General features: G+C 41.3%; 1 non-coding gene across 1 annotated transcript; it reads left to right on the top strand.

The window, feature by feature from the left end:
* Positions 1-4,283: 4,283 nt before the first annotated feature.
* On the top strand, positions 4,284-4,365 carry trnas-acu (transfer RNA serine (anticodon ACU)). Its single transcript has one exon. It is a non-coding gene; the product is annotated as a tRNA-Ser (tRNA).
* The last annotated feature ends 5,625 nt before the right edge of the window (positions 4,366-9,990 follow it).

Raw genomic sequence — 9,990 nt, 5'->3', positions numbered from 1 at the left:
CCATGCGTTGAGCAGTAGGGATTAAAGATACCAGAGGTAAGGTTTAAAAGTGATTCTGAGGTGCAACACATCGGCGATACAGCTAGGCATCTGAAATGCGGGGTTTGAGAGCCCTTCAGGGAACACCGTACCCTAAAGGTACCAGAAGTCCACTAGTATAAGCATTAAGTCACTGTCACCCCTGTTACAATGTGATTGCTACATATCTTCATTTCTTTGGTTTTTAAGGAGTAAGAGTGCAGGAGGTCTAAATCTGCGTTCCAGTGTGTTGAAGAATTTCACAACACTACCTGTAGCCCATCTGAAAATAAATCCTCATTTTGATTATTGCCCTGGGCATGTACCAATAAATCACTGAGCATATATATATATCTCACTGTGTTGAAGCTAGAGACCTGTATGTAATAATATGATGCTAAAATTTTATTTTCATATATATTAATGTAATAAATGATTGCTTATGCTTTATAAACAAACCTAATTAAAATAAAAGCTTAAGTTTTGTATTTATCTTGTACCATAGAACATGATTTTCTTTGTATTTCAAGCCCACAAAGTGTCCAAATGACGCACTACATGATATAAGGAAGATTATCACATGCATATCGGTATTATCTTTCTTATGAAAATGCATTCCTTTCATTACCTTTTACTTTTTAAAATGAACTCAAATTGTGTATAATGTAATAATTTAAGTAGAATAGATTCTAATAATATAATGATCCAGTGTGTTGCACTACTTCACTGCTTCACTGCTCTATGCCGTCTGGAAATAAATCCTCAGACTGCTTACTGCCCTGGGCATGTACCAATGAATTACAGGAGCACATCTATATTTCACTGCGTTGAAGCAGGAGACACACAATCACTGCAAACACATCCTAAATACAGTGTTTCATCACCTTTGACCTCATCCAGAACATATCATTTCTTGAAAGGGATTGCTGTCCGAATGCACATTCGAATCCCAAACAGAATCTCTAGTAATATACGATCGTTTGTGAAACATGCAAATGACTGTCTCAGGGGCCCATTCCTCATTGTCAGACACATGTATCTTGTACCATAGAACATGATTTTCTTTGTATTTCAAGCCCACAAAGTGTCCAAATGTTCTATGATCATTTCTTTCAGCATTAGGGACTAAATATACCAAACGTATGATGCTAAAATCCTGAAAAAAGGATGTGCTCCATCTCGTCAGTAGATTGGATTCCAAAACTGATTTGGGTCAATATACATTACCTTTGAAGATAAGGTACAGTCTACTGTAGGGAACCATCAACTGAGAAAGCATTGGCCTTCCCTGGGGGTCAGGTAGGTGCAAAAGATAAACCTTTATCCTATCTTTATCTTAAGATAAGTGGCCAAGCAGTATTTTTCCAAGTTTCACCAAGCTCATCATGTTGCCATAATAGACAAAGTTCTATAAAATGTTAAATAACTTTAAAAAAAAGCATCTTGGTCTTTCAGTACTGTACAAGGTGAATTAAACTGTCCCTGGTAATAAAAAGTAATTAGAAGCATCCCAGAAACTTTATCTCTAGAAACATTAGCTGTTTTATATCATGTAATTTAGTGTGATGTTGTCAGAATTCAAGGACATTATCACACACAGAAATTGGTTCAGTTAAATCTAAAAAACACAGCTAAACATGGGTTTAAATGTAAAATAGAAGTCTTACCTCTTGTCAAAAGATTTAATTCAAGAAGCGATGTAATAAATGATTGCTTATGCTTTATAAACAAATCTAATTAAAATAAAAGCTTAAGTTTTGTATTTATCTTGTACCATAGAACATGATTTTCTTTGTATTTCAAGCCCACAAAGTGTCCAAATGACGCACTACATGATATAAGGAAGATTATCACATGCATATCGGTATTATCTTTCTTATAAAAATGCATTCCTTTCATTACCTTTTACTTTTTAAAATGAACTCAAATTGTGTATAATGTAATAATTTAAGTAGAATAGATTCAGGTAGGAAATATAGAGTCATGATGTTTATGGCTGACCATTTCACATGGGTGAATTTTAAGCTAAGAAATAAAAACATTTACAATGAAGATACCATTGCTTAATTTTTAATGCCTTTAAAAAATAAATACCTCCTGAGAATAATTTGCCACTCCCAGATCCTTGGTAAGGTACTGTTTGAATCCAATCAGGAGAGGAGCATCCAGGGAGTGCTTTCTATAGAGTCCAGCTTGGGCCACTCTCTTCCGGCCTGCTGATACTTTTTAACTACTCAGGGCCTGTAAAGATATAAAACACCGGTTTAAACATTTTATACCTATAAGACAAATTAGAATTTTAGTAAAAAATACATACATCTAAAAAATAAAAAGTCTTACTGCTGATAGAGTTCTTCAGAGCTCACATCTTCCCCTTCCTTATCCGTTTCTGTTTCAGTTTCTAGAGCAGCCTCTGGCATCTCTTCCTCCTGGACAGCGGCCTCTTGCTCAGGGCCGCTGGAATGCAGGTAGATTCTTTTCAACATGCTTTTACATAATATGTTGTAACAATGATTTCAAAAAGAAACTACAGAAGCCTTACAGATTAAAAATATCTCACCTTGCCGATGTGTCTTCAGGCTTCCCATGTACAAAAAGGCCCAAGGACTCTAGCAGCCTTACAACCACTATCCTGTTTGCCTCACCAGACACGATCTCTATTCTGTGGTAATCCACGATGACCCCGTTCTTCAGGTGATTCATCATGTCCTCCCTCGCCTGTTGAGAGGCCATCCTGATCTCTTCTGCCGTGGCGTGCTTCATACATGCCCTCTTCAAGTGAGCAGGAAGCTGATCAAAAGTATTCAGGCACATCTTGCACACCAGGGGAATCCTCGCGGGTTTCCTTTGAAAATAAATAATACCATCTTTGTATAGAAACAAGCTTAGACTGATTTCTTAAATTATCCTTAAAATTCTCTCTCATAGTTTGAGCATAATGATTTTATTGCATTTATATAAGAATTGCTCATTGCTCCAAAATAAATAATGGTTTCATAAAAAAGTGAACACTTACTTGGTCTCAGTCACAGACTTTCCAATAGAAGCCATTGTGGAGTTCAGCAACTGCATGTCCTAGAAGTGGGGAAGGAATTTTAAAAGAGAAATTGAATTACAATACAGAAGCAATGGCTGAGGGATCACTGAAATATATATATATACAAATTCCAAAGACTGAGTCCATATAGAAACAACTACCTTTCATTTTCAGCATAAGAAAAAAAAACATTATCTTCCAAACCATCATAAAATTGTCCCTTCTTCCAGACTCTACTTCTCTCTTGTAGTAGTATAGCAGACCTTTCCAGGTGAGCAGATCACAGAGTCCGAAATGAGCTTCCTCCATCAAGCAAAGTACCTGAACATGACTCTGTCTTCATAAAAGCGCCCCTGTAATAAAGAAATTCAATCCGAAATAAAGAGGGCAGTTGCCTACTGAAATACAAGAAGTCATCAATTTTAACCTAGCAACACATTAAAGGCTGCATCTATACAAGTACGATTCTAGAAATGCTCACCAGATTATGTTTTAAGAAGGAACTGCGCCTCAGGTTCCGCCGAGATCTTAACTCGGATGGCAGGATTCAGAGTCCGGAGTGTGGACTGATGGCGCACGGAGGGTCCACATACTGTGGATCCCTCAGTGATCTTCCGCGTATTCAAAACGCCAGCGTGTGACTCCCCTGTCCCCGTGACCTCATTGCTCTGCTCTCTCCTCTGTGCAGCAGAGCCCGACTCATGGTAAAGTGAAACAAAATATGCCCTCAACGTAAGATTTACTCTGGAGCGAGGATAGATGTTACCTTTTTATCTTTGAACAGGATGTATGTGATGTGGCGACTAGGTTCAATTTTGTATCCTCTTTAAAAGATTAAGGACTGGGGTGAGCGTGATTTACCAACCTTTCAGCTAAGAACCCGACGTGCGCACCGTTTAAGCTGCATAGACTCGGTCGTTTAACTCTTCTCCATTAGCAGGGTTAAGGTTAAAGAAAAAAAACATTGCTGACTTCTTTTTTTTTTTGCCTGCCGCTAGCGCTGATTAGCAAGGTTTGTATTTCATGTTTTGCAAGTTGCATCCATTTTAAGAAAAACAAGTCGCGTTAAAGACAGGAAATGAATACTTGTATTTAATTAAGTCCAGCCGTAGGCGGTTGTCCGTAAGGACCAGTTCTGTTCGAGAAGACAGAACAAAGAAGGCACCGCTGGGATTCGGACCCAGGATCTCCTGTTTACTAGACAGGAGCGCATTACCTATCAAGTTTCGACGAGGTGGCCGAGTGGCCAAGTCGATGGACTACTAATCCATTGTGCTCTGCACGCATGGGTTCGAATCCCGTCCTCGTCGCTTTCCATGTCTGATATGTGTGCCTGTTCGACGTTGGTCCTCCTGTTGTTTGCTCCGGTACTAGAGCCGTACATTTTCTAGCGGTGGCTGAACATGGTATAGTAGGCTAACGTCGGTATCGAGCAGTGGCAGTAACAGTATTTACGTGCCGCTGCTGCCAAGTGGCTCTGGGTTGAGACCGCGTTTTCACTTACTTGCACGGAGAAACGGAGAAAGCGATTTTTGACAGTCTCTCGAGAGACTGCGCTAGGTGTTTAGGGATAGACTTTGTCAGTTCCCCCTGGGATGATGGCCTCTCAAATAGTTTGTGATTCCTCTAGACGTTTATACACTAGAAGCCTGCTTCGTGGCTTAAATCCAAGCTAAGGAAACGAGTTAGAGGTCTGATGCAGAACTGCGAATTCAATGAACGGGAACACTACAGTACATTGCACTGTATGTGTGAGGAAAGCTGCCCCCTTCTGTCCCTTGTCGACCGAACAGAGGACTGTAAAGGGTACCGCCAAGAAACTTTAGGATGCTGGTTGGAATCCAGCTCCAAAGAAGCCCCTTTGGGTGTTATGTCATCAAAAAGTAAGAACAGCGAATCTCCCTTTGATCAAAAGCGCAACAGAACTGTTTTCCGTGGAGCAGGTTTCAGACCCGTAGACCTGTTTTATTTGTAGGGCAGGGAGCATTCCCAAACGCGAATCTCCTGTGTTAGAAATGCTTTGGGCGGCGTGAAGTGAAAATAAGAAATGGGCTCCTGATGCACATGGAAGCAATCAAGTGTTTCATCCGAGCTGTTTCAAAGACTGCTCAACAGCTTTCCTTTCACAGAGGCGCAACGATTAATGATGGGGGTGCACCCTTCAATGCGCCTTACGACTCTAGGGAGTGATTGAGACGATTCGTAGCGTGTGCTCATTTCCCTCTATTCCCCGTGTTGCAGTGGTGGGATGACGTAAATTACTGCTTCGACACGTAACGGCATTAGAATCAAGTGCAGGAGCTGAGGGCTTTAGTTTTGTTTCGTTTTCCATGGCGTTCGTAAGCGCGCAAATCAAAGGCAATTCCTGCGTCTAACACGATTGTAAATGCTTTTGAAAGTGCAGTGTGGTGCAGCTTGTAAAATCCTTGTCCACATTTGTGGTTTGTTGATGTTTTTCTGTCTGCCAAAGTTGCATTTTGACATCCGGACGGGGAGACTTTATCATTTGAACGTGAAGCCAGCCTTAAACCCTCTGAGGCGTGTCTGTCTGCCGGCACTTATTTTGTGAAAGGTATTTTTTTTTTAACGGAGAGCGACTTAGAAAAAGTTTCCGCAGCCACCTCGCACTCCGTGTTAGATTAAAGGAGGAATGCGGCAGCGGCGAGCTCTCTGTAGTCATCAGAAGAATCAGTTCTTCAGATAACCACACACTTTGTGTTCGCACCTCTGGTGCTCTACTTATGCCTTTGAAAACCTAATGAATAAAGCTGAAAGAACCGACACGATATGTAGGTGCTGGTAAAGCACGCAGTAAAGAACTGTTAACAGCAAGGGTTTCAGTGGGTTAACTGAGGAGAAGGCGTGATCGCTAATTGTTGACTTTGTATTTGGTGTTAGAAACACTCTTACTGTGCATGACGTGCAACAAATGTAGCCACAGAAATTGCATCACGCTTTCATGTATGCTATTGCAGACACCAACGTTGCCTAGATAGAAAACCGAAATAGCCGTGGGTTTGCTTGCTGGTCTGAAGGATCTCTCTTCGAATATCTATCATTTGTCAATGGAAGTAAAAGGCGCTGCAATCTCATACGTTCAGAATCAAACTCGCAGCTGTTGTTCGACTTTATTTCTTGACTAATTACAACTGAGTGTTGCATGAGCAGTTACGTAAACTTGTCTGGTATATTTGAACACAGATGCCGTTCTTCAATTAAAACTAACAGTACATTGTCAGGGACATTCAGTTCTATAAAAACAAGAGACAGACAAGAGAATATTTCTACCTTTCATGTGGACTACGTGTTGACTTACTGATCAGAATAATTGAAAAGTTCGGGTCATAGCCGATGCAGTGCGTGCTAATTAGAACAACAGCAACGCTGAGCTCTCAGCACCGTACTGAGCCCAGGTGTTTTTCTAAAGCTGTCAGGTGCAGTTCATTTACAGTACGCCCCGTGTCTCAACGGTAGGACGAAGTCAAATACTGCCTCGACACGCAACAGCATTATAATAAACCGCAGGACTTGAGGGCTGTTCTCTTTGAATGTTCCAAGTCATTCGTAAGAGCGTAGGTCAAGGGCCATTCGTGCATCTCCTGTAACTCGAGTAAAAATGCTATTCAAAGTGCAGTGACTGAAATCGTCATCCACATGTCTCCGTTGTTGATTTCTTTCTGTCTAAGAAAGTTCTATTTTCATGTCCGAACGGGGAGACTTTATCATTCCAACTTGAAGCCACCCTTAAGTACTCTGAGGTGTGTGTCTGCTTACACGTATGGCGTAAAAGGTTTCTTAAACGGAGAGCGAACTTGAAAAAAGTTGCCGCCGCCGCCGCCTCGCACTCCCTGTTCGATTGTAGCAAGACGCCAACAGCTGCAGTATTCGCCGTAATCGTGGCCGAGTGGTTAAGGCAACAAACTTGAAATCTGTTTGGGTCTCCCTGCGCAGGTTCAAATCCTGCAGACTACGGTGTCCTTTGCATTTGCTCTCGTGCGTGCGTGTAAAAGGACCAGCGCTGTTTTGTTTTCGCTGGGACCTTTAACACTCTAAATCGCCTGGACCCGCAGCCTGTGAAATCGATTCTTCAGCACCCACTAGTGACGCTTTGCAGCTGGACGCAGATAACGATGCTTTTCTGCAACGAGCTTTCCAGCTGAATTTTCTCGGCAGCTCCATACTGAACCTGTTCTCCATTGCAACATAGCGGAGGCTCGTCACGTCTATAGCAAGGCTGTGTAGGACCGCATACGCCACAGTGACTTGTACACAGACCACATGAAAGGCAAGCAAAATACACTTTTAAAATTCCAAAGACTCACAAGGTCAGAGGAACAGCGATGACCTGAACAGATCTGTTACAGAAGTCTAGGTTGACCTTTTTAGAGCTGTAATTGCATTTTTGTTTAATAGAAGATCAAATCTACTCGCATGTACCAGCACCTTACAGTTTATTGATGTTAATTCTGTTTAAGTAATAAGATTGCTAACGATGTTGGACTTTAGCCGGTGTTTTTTAGAACAAATTGCTTACACTTCTGTGAGGAATACGCAGTACGTGCCATTGTCAGTCATTGCTCACCATACCTGTAACTTCCTCAAATGGTGAAGGTCCACAAACATAAATGAAAAAAACCCTTGTTGTAGATGAGGTGCACAAAAAAGCAGCCCCTGATAGTGTATAACACATTTATACTATTGCAGAGACACATGTAACATATATATATATACTGTATATATATATGAAACAGAAATAGAAACAGAAACAGGAATCGCTTACTCACCTGGAGAATCTCTGTAGGAATATCTAGCATTTATCAATGGAAATAAAAGCTGCTTTAATACAGTGCATGTTCAAACTCAAACCCTCAGCTGCTGTTCTTGTTTGTTTTGGGACAAATTGCAACTGAGCATGGCATGAGCCGTTACGTACCCTTATCTGTTAGGGAATTTCAAGGGAGGAGTTAGGTCAGAATGGGTAGGCTGCAAAACAACAAGTAAAGATTTATTCCAAGATGAAACGTTGTGGCGATTTTCTTATCTTTTCAGCATGGACTAAACGTTTATGTGTTCCTTATATGCTATATATGTATATATTAGCACCAATGTCGTTCTTAAAAACTAACATGAAATTGTCAGGGACATTCAGCTATATACAAAGACGAGACAGACAAAGTAATAATTCTGTATTAACGTGGCCTACATATTGACGCAATGATCGAACTAACTGACATGTTCTGATTCAGATCCCCTGCAGTTCATGCCAATTAGAACAATAGCAATGCTGAGTCCTCCCCACCCTACTGAGCACAAATTCAGCTGCTCTCCAGTTCTGTTCTGCATGTTTTTTCATTGCAATTGAGCTCGGAGCTGGAGATGATCTCCATACAGTTCTGTGTTAACTAGCCCGCACTTGCGTGCTAATTTATGGGTTGTGGCAAATGCTTTTCTATAGTTCATATACATGACGGCAACCTGTTACCGAGGAACCTGAGAGGTTTAAAAGCCTTACGAGCCAGGCAGGACTCAGACCTACAATCTTCTGATCCAAAGTCAGGCGCGTTATTCATTACGCCACTGGCCCATAGAACATGCGCTTGGACTCCACCACAGAGAGCTCTACACTGCTACTAGTAGTACACTTCCCCATCTAAATTTTCACAGCAAGAAACTTGTGTTTCCTACTATTTTTATCAGGTTTAAAATATCATCTCCTTAAAACAGAAAAAGTGTTGTGTCGTGCTGAAATTCCGATTGATTTTGAATTCAAAGAAAAAAGGTTTTCTTCCAAAACACCATTAAATTGTCACATCTTGCAGACAATAGGTGTATTCCATGTTGAAAAGAGAAGAAAGAAAACCATGGAGCCTTTTACAGGTGTGAGGCTTCTTCAGGTGTGAGAAGACCTCACAGCTGAAACGCTGTGTTTCCATTCTTCTCTTTTCAGCATGCAATAAACCTATTACTTGTTCCTTTGCAGCCGAGGCATGCTGACGTAGCTACCCAGCTGAACATCTTGCAGACTCTACAGTACTTCTCTCCTGTAGAAGTAAAGCAGGGCTTGCTGGGTGAGCTTTTGCTCCGGTAAATTAGGTCACGTGTCATGTTAAATCACTTCTTCTAAACACAACATTTTCTGGTGCTAGCTTTCCCCATGAAAAGAGACATTTACCTTACAGTACATGACATATCGTTTTTATTCTACCAATAAGTATAGAAATTAAACAAAAGAAAAAATGGTGTCGCCAAAGAATGCACAGCTCCGTCGCCTTGGGGAGGTGTCAAGGGCATTGAGCTCCTTGGACATGAAAAGTGCCCGATAAATGCCATTTCTCATCATTTCTCTTGGCGTCAGTTCTGCTATTAAACGGGAAAGAGGCAACGGGCTCAGAGATTATGTTAAGTGCACACCGAGCGCAGATGTGTCCAAGTGTCTGTAAAAGTGCGGTGCTCCCTAGTGGCTTAAAGTGCCTGCCTAGTAAGCAGGCGATCCTGGGTCTGAATACCAGCGGTGCCTCTCTCCGTGTCTTGTTGTGCCAAATGTATCATTTCAGACAAACATGTACAGCTTTGTTCAGTTTAATGCAAGAATTCATTTCCTTTCTGGAATAACTTGTTTTTGAAGAAATCCATACATTTTGTGAAAGATGAAATCAATTTCTTGGTTGTCAGTGAAAAAATATTGCTGGCTACAAGAAGCGCAAACGATTGTTTTCTTTGACCATAAACCTGCAAATGTAGGGAGCACAAAAGACCGTCAGACTCTGTGGTGCAATCGGTTAGTACATTTGGCTGTTAACTGAAAAGTTGGTGGTTCAAGCCCCTCCAGTATGCGTGTCTCAGTTTTTCCAATGTAAACATCATCACCATCGCTAAAGAAGATGGCGCAGAAGGCTCCACAGCCGAAACGTTGTGCTTCTTTTCTTCTCTTTTCA

Source organism: Lepisosteus oculatus, unplaced genomic scaffold (assembly GCF_040954835.1).
Source record: "Lepisosteus oculatus isolate fLepOcu1 unplaced genomic scaffold, fLepOcu1.hap2 HAP2_SCAFFOLD_67, whole genome shotgun sequence".
Classification (NCBI taxonomy): domain Eukaryota; kingdom Metazoa; phylum Chordata; class Actinopteri; order Semionotiformes; family Lepisosteidae; genus Lepisosteus; species Lepisosteus oculatus.
The sequence above is the reverse complement of the archived record's forward strand: the minus strand, read 5'-3'. Positions and strand labels throughout refer to the sequence as shown.